We start from the raw sequence: 11,064 nt of genomic DNA, 5'->3' as shown, positions 1-11,064 counted from the left end.
TATTTGTTAATGGATCTATTAAAAGCTTTGTTTGTACTCTGTCTTCTCTTTTTTTTCCTTAAACACTTATGCACAGATGGATTGTGCAAATAAATACTTTATTAAATGTAAGACTGAGAGCCAATGGACACTTTGAGTCCAGAATAATGTCAATTAACCCAATTTAATTGCTTTCTTGATCCAACTCTCTCTTATTTTTTTTTATTTTAACTTTTTTTTTTCTTTATATAAGACATAAGGGGCAGTCAGTAATTCTATAAGAGCAAATTACTTTATACATCTTATTTTATTAACAAAAATACAATGTGTGCTCTCGAAATGGCACAGTACTGTGGAATATAAAACACATAAAGCTTGGTTAGAATGAGTCACTGAAGCCGAACAGTCAGGAACAGCCTAATGTTTCCAAGCTCAAGTGAGCTGGTGAGGGGAGAAATAATAAAAAAAATCCTATTAAATTAAAATTATTTTGCTTAGGGTAAGTTACCAGAAACATTTTTCCTACTGCTAAAAAGCAACATTTTCATTATCAGTAATTTGCAGATACTTGGCTTTTCTAGAACTACTGATATATTATGCGTCAAGTTGCAGCATATGCACTTAGTTTTGCCATCTTGACACAAAAAACATTTTGGTTAGAGAGAGCGCTAGAGTAAATAATAGGAAACTGGGTTTTCTCCACAACTCTAACACAGCAAGGATTAATTTGTAATTAGATATAATATATGCAGTAAAAATGATCAGTTTGATTTTTGGGAAAACAAAATGTTACTTCCATCGACCAGGAACCAACTGCTGGAAGCTGCCACCAACTGGATCTTCTGTTACTAGGTGACTAAGACTAACAGATTGAATCTTCAATTTGTTCTTGCAAGGTCTTCTTCTCAACAGATGAAAGATCCAGCAGTTTCAAAAGATGCATCTAATCCAAGTATTTTGAGAGCTGTGTTATTAGTTTGTGATTTGAATGAAATCCTGTGCAATATTCTCACAAGTTTCAAGCTGGTACAATGTTGTATTTCAGCACCCAAAACTGTGATATTTTCTCACTTGCATATATCTCACTACCCTTTGCAAGTGTATGTGCTATTTGAAGTAATTGGATGAAACACTGCACGTGGGATTGCAGGATGAGGTAGAGGATTGATCATGTGATCTTATATTCCACTGTAAATGGAGACTGATTTTAAATTTTTTCCCCAGGAAGAAAAATAGAAGCCATACTTTAAAAAATAGTTGCCAAATTTTAGTATGAATCTATGAAAATTTTAGGACCCAAACCACTATTTATCTGTTCTTTCAGTGTCTTAAATGCTCCTAAATAATGAAGAGAATTTAAATTGCCAAAAATGAAAGGTGAAATGCTTTATATGTCCAGACACAGTTATGGAGGGTTTTTCTGGTTGTTTTTTTTTTTTTTTTTTCCTTTTCCTTTTCCTTTTCCTTTTCCTTTTCCTTTTCCTTTTCCTTTTCCTTTTCCTTTTCCTTTTCCTTTTCCTTTTCCTTTTCCTTTTCCTTTTCCTTTTCCTTTCCTTTCCTTTCCTTTCCTTTCCTTTCCTTTCCTTTCCTTTCCTTTCCTTTCCTTTCCTTTCCTTTCCTTTCCTTTCCTTTCCTTTCCTCTCCTCTCCTCTCCTCTCCTCTCCTCTCCTCTCCTCTCCTCTCCTCTCCTCTCCTCTCCTCTCCTCTCCTCTCCTCTCCTCTCCTCTCCTCTCCTCTCCTCTCCTCTCCTCTCCTCTCCTCTCCTCTTTTCATTTCAACTTCATGAGATCTTCAACAGCCTCCAATAAATCCATATCATTTGAACAGTTTCAATATCTGGGAAGATCCAGTGTTTTCCATTAAGCAAATAGAAGCCTCCTCTCCTGAAAAACTGTGATTTATTTAGCACTAATCTCCAATGCCTCTCTCTAAAGATTTGTTTAATTGTTCAGTTCATCAGAAAAACATTAAATAATAGCTTAAAGAAACATAAACCCTCACTTGGTTTTCTCATGCTCATTGAAGTTAATGGGACTACATACTTAAGCATATACTCTAGATCTTTCTTTTATACTTTGCAGGTCAGAAAGGCAGGGGGATAATATTTAACCAGGGAAGAGAGTTCTATTTCAAACTTCCACTGCACTATTATGTCTAATATTGAAGGAAATTATTTAAAAACTATTGGCACTAAGTCTGCATTAAGCATGATTTCTAAACCACAGAATAGTCTGTAAAATTTTTTGGCACATTAAACTCAGAGCATGAAAACTTAAGGGACTGTTCCCGCAAATCCCTTGCTTGCAAGAATAAGTACTTACAGGACTGAGCTGAAAATCCTGAAGTTCTTCTGAGTTTTCATTGGAAGACAGGCAAAATAAAGAACTTAGAGAGCAGGCACTCAGCTTTGCACCTGGTTCATACCTAAACAGCTCAGACTCAGACCCAGTTAGTACCTCTGCTTAAATCCCCTGAGTAAAACAGTTTAGCAGTAACTCTTAGGTGGATGTCTAATGAGCCATAAAGAAGTGGCTGCCGCATAAATGTAGCTTGAGCCACTATTTTTAGTTTAATTTCAAATTAAAATAAGACTGAAAAAGTAAACCCCCCTTCAGATGGCAGCCTAGTGGATGGAGTGTTTGTTTAGAAATTGACAAATCCTAATTCCAGTCCCTTTTCTACTTTTCAGAATTAAATCAATATTTCTTTCAGGAGTGGCCAGTAACTATCAGCCCTATAGACTCTTCTGGGGAAGGAACATTTCTGTGGTGTTTCAGCTTATTCTAGCTTGTAAGTATTACAAGACATACAAATATGTTACATAGTCAACATATTTATGTTATAGAAAGGATAAGAGACAACATTACTTCAATTCTTGTGGGGATTTTTCCTTCTGCTCCCTGAAGTATTTCTGTATTTTAATTTTAGCAGTGTCTAGATAGCTTTGTGGACTGCTAGTTTTCTAATTCTCAATAGAGCTCCTTTTGTATCTACCTCTGAGACTGATTTTCCCATAGACACGTAACATTACATTATTGATTCTCTTTCAGAAATGAAATACTTAAAATTTAGACTTTTTATTTCCTATATTTAGGTGATTATAATAATAGATTTGTGTTATTAGATTTCACTCTTTGTTTTCGAGTCACATTTTTCATTCACAGACACAAGAATGGAAATCAAATGAGGTGTCATGAGCTTTGATCCAAACAGAGTTTCTCTGTCTTCCTTTGATGTTTGGATATAGAAAATATTAATCCACTACAAAGCATGGTAACTACCCAATATTTCATGTACTGGGTTTAGCCTATTTTTACTAGGCTTTTTATAGTACCTTAGATTTCAACCAGTTATTATACAGAAAATATAATTATAGTAAAAACGTTAAGAAAGTTCTATTTTCTAAAGCAATGATAGTCATCATTAAATTGAACTCTAGTGTTTGTAAGTACTTTAGGTGTTCTTCCATCTTATCAGAACAAATAACACCTCTACCTAGGCATTAGTCTGCATTTGCATTTCACACAAGATTTACTATAATCAGTCTCAATCAACATTTAAGATGAAAAGTTTTCAGAACAGAATTCAATATTTTTGAAACTTTAATCTAATGAAGACCTAAACTTAATATTGGATATCTAAAATGTTTTTGAAAATTCTGGGTCCTGGAAGTTCTAGTCCGTTGATGTCCATTGACGTTATTGGCTGTAGAGGTTCACACATCTTCTGGCTTATTTTCCATTGCATATGAGGTAATTGTAGAGCAAAACAAGAAGAAAAATTTTATAAAATGCTTCCTTTTGAGTGAATGAATACTTAATATTGATGATTAAGTATAATGAGAGGGCTTGACTGTAGTGCCAGATTCACCTAAGTCTGACAAGGTTGCTGCACTGTTCTAATGAACTGATGTGCTGTTTATTATTCAAGCACTTTGTCTCTGTCTCTTACAGCAGCTCTGTACAGAGTGCTTTGAGAAGTGAAGTATGTAGACTTGAATACCAATATTTATCTCATGTTTTTGAGCAGCTGTGCCCAAATTTGTACTGAATTTGAGTTCTGAAAACAAATGGATAGCCTTGTATGCAGAAATAAAATTTCCTGTGTGTGCTTTATATCTTTGGCTTTGGCAACTTTCTGCTGAAATCATTACTTCACTTTTCATTCCTTTGCTGTATTTTGAAGTCTGGAGTAACCTCATATTATCTTTTCTGTTGCTAAAACAAACTCACGCCACAGGTATCCTATGAGATATCACCATATCAAGAATAACTGCCTCACAAGTTTTAATTACCTGATTATTGATAGGAATCATTGCATTTTTTTAATATTGTCATTAAATAACTAATAACTGAAAGGAGGATGAAATATCAAGTATATAAAAACAAATTTTACCCATATACAGAGAATGCTCCTGAGAGGTAGAAGATTATGAAATCCTGAAAAATTCAACATACTTATGCTGAAAAATAAGAAGTGGAAATAGACTTTGCAGAGATAGATCTGGAACAGTCGTGTGTGGTTTAGTTTGACTATAGCTGAGGGAGAAAAAAAATAGAAAGACAGGCACCAATATTAACAGCTCTTTTTGTGTTTTGTCAGTTTTTAGAAGCTTCCAGACTGCATATCTCTTACACAGTAACGTGTTCATATCCATATTCTGTAGACCTGTGAGTATTAAATCTTGGCTTGAAAAATCAGTATTGGAACCTCAAGAAACATATTAAATTGTATTTTTTATCTCTAGTCTATAGGAAAGGCAGAATCTGGTTGTAACAAGCCTAAACAACACTGCTGCTTTCCCATGGTCAACAACACAGCACACTTCTGAGAGTGCTGTTACGTAGTTCAGCTTTGCATTGGGCAAAAGAGAAACTATTTTTTGTTTCCTGTCCCTGTTGCCCACACAGACCACAAACAGTTTTCCTTTTCCCTGTTCCTGCAGTTCTATGGCAATGCTTAACCAACAAGACTGAACGATCACATACGTATGGCCGAAATGCAGCCATCAAAATGGTGCCTAGTTGTACAGCCCTACTGCTGCAAATGCAGCAGCAGTGAAGAAGTGCTGACAGCAGCTTCATCTCACACTGTGCACCATCCTGGGCACTGCCAGCTGTGGGATGTGACAATCAGCCAGGCAACACATCGCCCGGCATGCATTGTTACTGAACATTTCTGCCATCTGTTTCTCACTCCAGCAGGACATTATATTTCTGTTCTGTGTAGTAGGAGAAGAGTTTTCATAAGGAGAAAGGACACATTGCTTTGCTCCTTGCTAACCTCTCAACTCTCTCTGTCACAGGCCAGAAGAGCAAAACTGCAAAAAATTCTGTTATTCAGTGTAAATGGGTTTCAAAGAGGTTAAGCACTGTGGGCCATTGAATTGTCATAATTTTCTCAAAGGAGGAAGGAGTGAGATAAGTGTGTGAAGTAGTAATACTGCAGTAAACCATGAACACACCAGTGTGCTCTACAAGGTGCTGCCCCATCCATGGCAATCTGCTAGAATTTAGCCACTGAATGTAGGGCTCTGGCCATCCTCTTGGCTCTCAGCAATCCCTGAACTCTGTATAGATACAAAAAGAAAAGGAATAGAGATTAAAACCTGAACAGAAGTGATTCTGTTAGAGACCAGGAAGACACCACAGAAACTTCAGAGAGGATGAAGACAATTTAGGATTTAAAGAAATTTTGTTATATGTGACTAGTAGGGAACCAGCCAAAGGAAAAAGAACTCATGTTAATGATCAGGGATTTCCTGTACACCTAATTCCAGAGGAATTTCCTTATTTTGTTTCGGGCAGCTTTGGTTCCATATTCTTCACTGATTTATATAGACACACAGAGAATTATTTCATAAAACCATACCAGAGTGGTTGTTAGGTACTTGTTTATATTCACTTTGAATACAAATGTAATACTTCTGTCAATAATGAGATGTTTGTTAACATTGAAGAAAGAAAAAAAAAAAAAAGAAACAGAAAAAATTACGTAATTTTGAGACATATAATTAACAATTGCAATTCTATCTTACTCCTCCTAGCTTCACACCAGTGCATTTTATCAATAGCGTCTAGGCCAACAGTTTGTGACTAAAAGCCAAAGAAAACTCATATAACGCAGTGGTAGTGGATTTAATAGGTGATTAGATCTCTGTAACTGTATGAGTTCAACTACATTACTGTGCTAGTGAGTAAGAATGTTGCATAGCTTGTGTCTGATGTGCTTTTAATGGCTATAGTTAGGGCCCAATCCCAGCTGCCATCTTCTAGCCCAACTCCACTGGAACAGAGAGCCCTGAATTGAAATTGAATGGCTATTGAAACAAAAGGCAAACAAACCGTCTGCAGCCAGTAGTACCATGGAGCCTGCATGAGGGTTTCAGCATGCTGCTGCAGCCTACCTTGTGCCGGAGGGCCACTACAGATGTAGCAGCTGTTGGCAGAGAAATGCACAGCCAGGGGAGGTAATAGCTTGTTCAGTGCGCTCCTTTCGCAGCCCCTGGCAATAGGTTTTCTGCAGCTTCCTGCAGAGCTGCAAATAGAAATGAAGGCTGTGTCTGACTTGCTGAACCCTGAAGAAGATGATGGGTGTAAAAGGACTTGCAGGTTCTTTTTTGCGGAGTGAATTCCTGCTGCAGTATTTTATTCTAACTAGAGTATAAAACTTACATTTCTGTTCACAAGTGTAAAAACTGAATTTTTGGTCTAAATTCCATCACTTGGGCCATGTTAAATTGATTTTAATTTATATTACTACTGATTTTTTAATTTAAATCACAGCAAATTAATCTCTGACACAGTAACAGGGAAACAAATTTAACAGAGATTGACTTGAACTGAGAAAGATTGGTAACTAGCACAGGAAGAAATCTGGTTTGCAGATCACACAAAACATGTAAATAATATTGTTTGCTGAGGGATTCAGAAACTTCAAGGAAAATTTACTTAGTTTTGGAAGAGAGAAGGAGAAAGGAAGAACTGCTTGAACTTTCTCATCGCAGCTATTTTGTTCTTATTTCCTGTGGCTGGAGTAATAATAAACTGAATTTAGCTCTTTGTGACTGACCTTCTAATTCTTCTTTCAATGATCCCTGTGCATGCATTTGCTCTATATTTATCTAAAATCCCATTTCTCTAAGATATTCAAAGCAGAAGCTCTGGTAAATACCTGAGAGCAGCATGCCCTCTTGGGATCCCCTCTCGTGCAAATCCTAAAGGCTGTGTGTCTTCTGATCCAGCTCTTGAGCAGCACTTCATTTCATCAGGGACCACGAGGCACATGTTCAATAACTTCACTATTTTGAAAACAAGAATTTCTTTTATGCTCGTTTTGGTTTCTGTCATCAGAACTTACCTGACCAGAAAGAACAGTAAATCCTCTTTATACCTGTTTTTACAGCAATTACTTCATTCAAAAACCTCCTCGTTTATCTGTGAGCTAACAAATGGTGGTGAATTTCTGTCCCTCAGCAACATCTCAGCACCAGGACTGGGGATTCAAGTAGTTCTCTCTGATTAGATTTTGAGTACAGTTTGGATAAAATGGACTTTTGACATTCAACATAATAGGATCATGTCAAACTGGAGCTTCCAGAATAGTAACTGAAATGCTCTAAGGTCAAAGCTGTCTTCTATGGTCTTTTGAAATCTCCATATCTATATGAATTATCAGTTCTGCCTCCACCCAGAACCCTGGACTTCTGGGGCATACACTCGCTTTCTTTTCGCTGGATCAAAATCTGTTTTTTGTGAAAAAGGTAGATGTAGCAGATTTGCATCTTCTGTCCTATCCATTGGAAATGCATCCCTTCATTCTCCTTGCTGAAAAACAAGTCTCCTGCTCTTGGGCATAATAACTGAAGGAACAGAGGCAAAGGCACAGACAACAGAAATTTTGCTTCTGTGCATCATTATCTCCCAGTTACGTTTTCTTTTCCATAGTTTTTAGGAGTAGGAGAAAAAGGAAGATTCTGGGAAGTCTAGTGTAATTTGAATTTTGCAAATGTATAGCCTAAAAATTAAACTTTGTAGATAAAAAAGTAAGTTATTATTTTTGTTTTATTGAGAATAGAATTACAGTGGCTGTATTTTCAGTCAAACTTTCAGTAATACACCCTACTCTGTTACACATTCCCTTTTATGAGGGGTATCTCACCCTCTAAACCTATCCGCAGCTCCATGAAACAGTTATGAGCACAGGATGTGTGGGATACGACTTGGTTGGGACTGGGCTTGAAGCTGTCTTCAAACTGACAGAGCCAGTAGTGGCTCTCATGCTTTGGAGCTGGTGTGGATCATGGCTGCCTTTGCTGGACTTGGTTCCTGAGTGTGCACTGCTGCTCTGTGCATCTGAGGAACATACAGTTGTGGTTGGACACTGTTGTCCCCCAGGCAAAAGACATCATAGCCTGGTCCTTGCTCTGTGTTTTGCCTTCCTAGAATCATAGAATGGCTTGGGTTGTAAGGAACCTCAAGGATCATCAAGCTTCAGCCCCCTGCCATAGGCAGGATTGCCAACCACCAGATCAAGTATTGGATCAGATTGCCCAGGGTCCCATCCAACCTGGCCTTAAACACCTCTAGGAATGAGACAACCATAACGTCTCTGGACAACCTGTTTCGGCACCTCTCCACTTTCTCAGTAAAAAAAACTTCCCCTTGACATCCAATCTGAATCTCCTTTCCTTTAGTTTAAAACCATACCCCCTTGTTCTATCACTATCTACTGGTGTGAAAAGTTGATTTTCCTCATGTTTATGAACTCCATCCTTGGGCATATACCAAAGCTAATGACTGCCTTTTTGATTCCTCCAGCATTGGGATGAGGAGAAGGAAAGCACACAGGCTGATCCATGGCAATGCCTTATCCCAGCACTGGCACAAATGTGTGGAGAGTGGCTGCAGGCAGGTAAGTTAGCCCAGCAAAATGCTGCCTGTGGTTATTCTGCTTTCTATCAGGATTGTATAAAATCACCAGCATATAACCTGGAGGCACCTCCTGGAAGGGCATAGATTCCCTACAGATCTGAAGCTTTGTAAGGAATTGGTATCAGTATGTGAACTGCTTTTCTGCCCCATCTAGCTCTTCTCTGTTTGGCTGCATAAGGAGAACATACTTGTCTTCAGTACAAAAAGGCAGTGAGAGGGAGTTCTTGTTAGTGGCAAATTTATAAGCATATTGCCAGCAAGTTTGGGGCTGGAAGATGAGCTGATGCAGAACTGTGGTGGGTTTCCCAAGTTAGAGCTGGGTTGCTACTGCTGACCAAGCTGACACCTTACTGACACCCCAGATCTGGGGTCACGGCCTCAGGCTGACAGAAGATGCGGGAGGTACTTGCTATTCTCCTTCCCAAAGGAAACAAGTGTAGTAATTTCAGCACTGAGAAACAGCACTGTAGGGAACTCTTCCATATTATGCTTAGGTAAAACGACAAATGGCTCAGCAGAAAAGTGAGCATGGTAATACTCCTTTTTGTGAAGGTCTGTGCAAGCCAGCTCAGTATAAGCAATGTTTAGAATATGTGTTCAAATCTCCAGTCTGTTTAATGCATCTTTACCACGAATACATTTAACAGAGAGGTATGACATCCAAACACCAGTAGGAAAACAAACCCACGTTAATACAAAGAAATGGTTGTACTTCTTCAACATTAGATGAGCTGGGAACACAAGGACAAACAAACATTAGCATGCAATTTATGATGCTACACTTGGGAACTGAAAGTATGAGCCATAGAGGTATCATACAACATTTCAGTATTATCATTTTATGATTTCTGTACCTTTCCCTTTCAACAGATGCTGCTGCTTATGTTCTCTATTGTGCCTTTAGTTGCCTATGATGAATAAGTGTGACAGTCGTTTAAATCACAGCTGCTACACTGTGCAATATTTAAGAAGGCCCTTGTGATTTTCATGTTTCCTTGATAAAAATAAATAAATAAGGAAAGTTATTAAATGTTGAACATGGAAAAAAAACGGTCTTCCAGGAAGGGACTGTGAATATAGGTTTTTTTTGTTTGTTTGTTTGGTTGGTTGGTTATTTTTCATTTGTGGAAGTTTCTGCAAAAAAATCTCTTTGCACAAAACCCAAAAACTGGATGATCTTTAAGGTCCTTTCCAATCCAAACCAATCTATGATTCTGTGATTCTAAATGTAAGCAGGTCGGGGCTTTTTATTTCCTCTACTTATTAAACCTGTTCTGGAATACTAATTCTGCCTCCAACTACTGTGAAGTTTTTCAAACTACTTCTGTGTTTTATATGCTATATATATTTTATATCATTTTAAAAGGGTACTCTCTACAGAATATTTTATACCCTATTCTTAATTTGCATCTTAACTAATCACTGTAGGAGTTTCACACTCTTTGTGTAGAGATGTATTTTCTTCTGTTTTTCTCTCTCCCTCCCCTGTGTAAATACATTTATAGAAGTACATCTAACAAAAGATATTTGCTGTAAAAACCACCCTGATGTGGAGCGGCAGTGAGACAATGCCCACTTGTGTAGTCATTATCAATAATAACAGAAACTGAATCAAGTGATAGAAATATATTTGATTAAAATCAATTGTTTGGGGAGTGTATTTATTCTAGAGCCTTCAGGCAGAGAAGAATAGCAGTTTTCTAAATGTGATATTATGAGGGCAAGCAAATGAGTTATTACTGGTGTTACAACACAACAGAACTGAGCAAGAACAGCCCTACGAGAGGGAGTAAGCACTCATATCCAGCCGTTTATTCTGTTACATTCATCACCACAGGCTGCATGTGTACACATCAGGTCAAGGTCAGCATTCCTTGCTTGCATGAATCACTCTTGGCACTGATGGAAACCTCTGTATTGCAATGTGCACAGCATCGCTTGCTCAGACTTTGACCCACGTCAGGGCTGTAGCCCACAGGTGGGGCAGAGGGCAATAGGGGCAGCTGGTGGGCAGTCGGCACTGCTCAAAAGGCACTGCTCATAAGGCAGACAGTTTAACTTCAGGCTGGAGGACAAAACTGTGTTCTTACCACATAGACTACGGTTCCTTTACACTTTGGCTGGTGGAGTTGCAAAGCTGAGGAGAAGGTCT

The sequence above is a fragment of the Meleagris gallopavo genome, chromosome 6, assembly GCF_905368555.1.
Source record: "Meleagris gallopavo chromosome 6, MGAL_WU_HG_1.1, whole genome shotgun sequence".
Lineage (NCBI taxonomy): Eukaryota > Metazoa > Chordata > Aves > Galliformes > Phasianidae > Meleagris > Meleagris gallopavo.
This window is presented reverse-complemented; position numbering follows the sequence as displayed.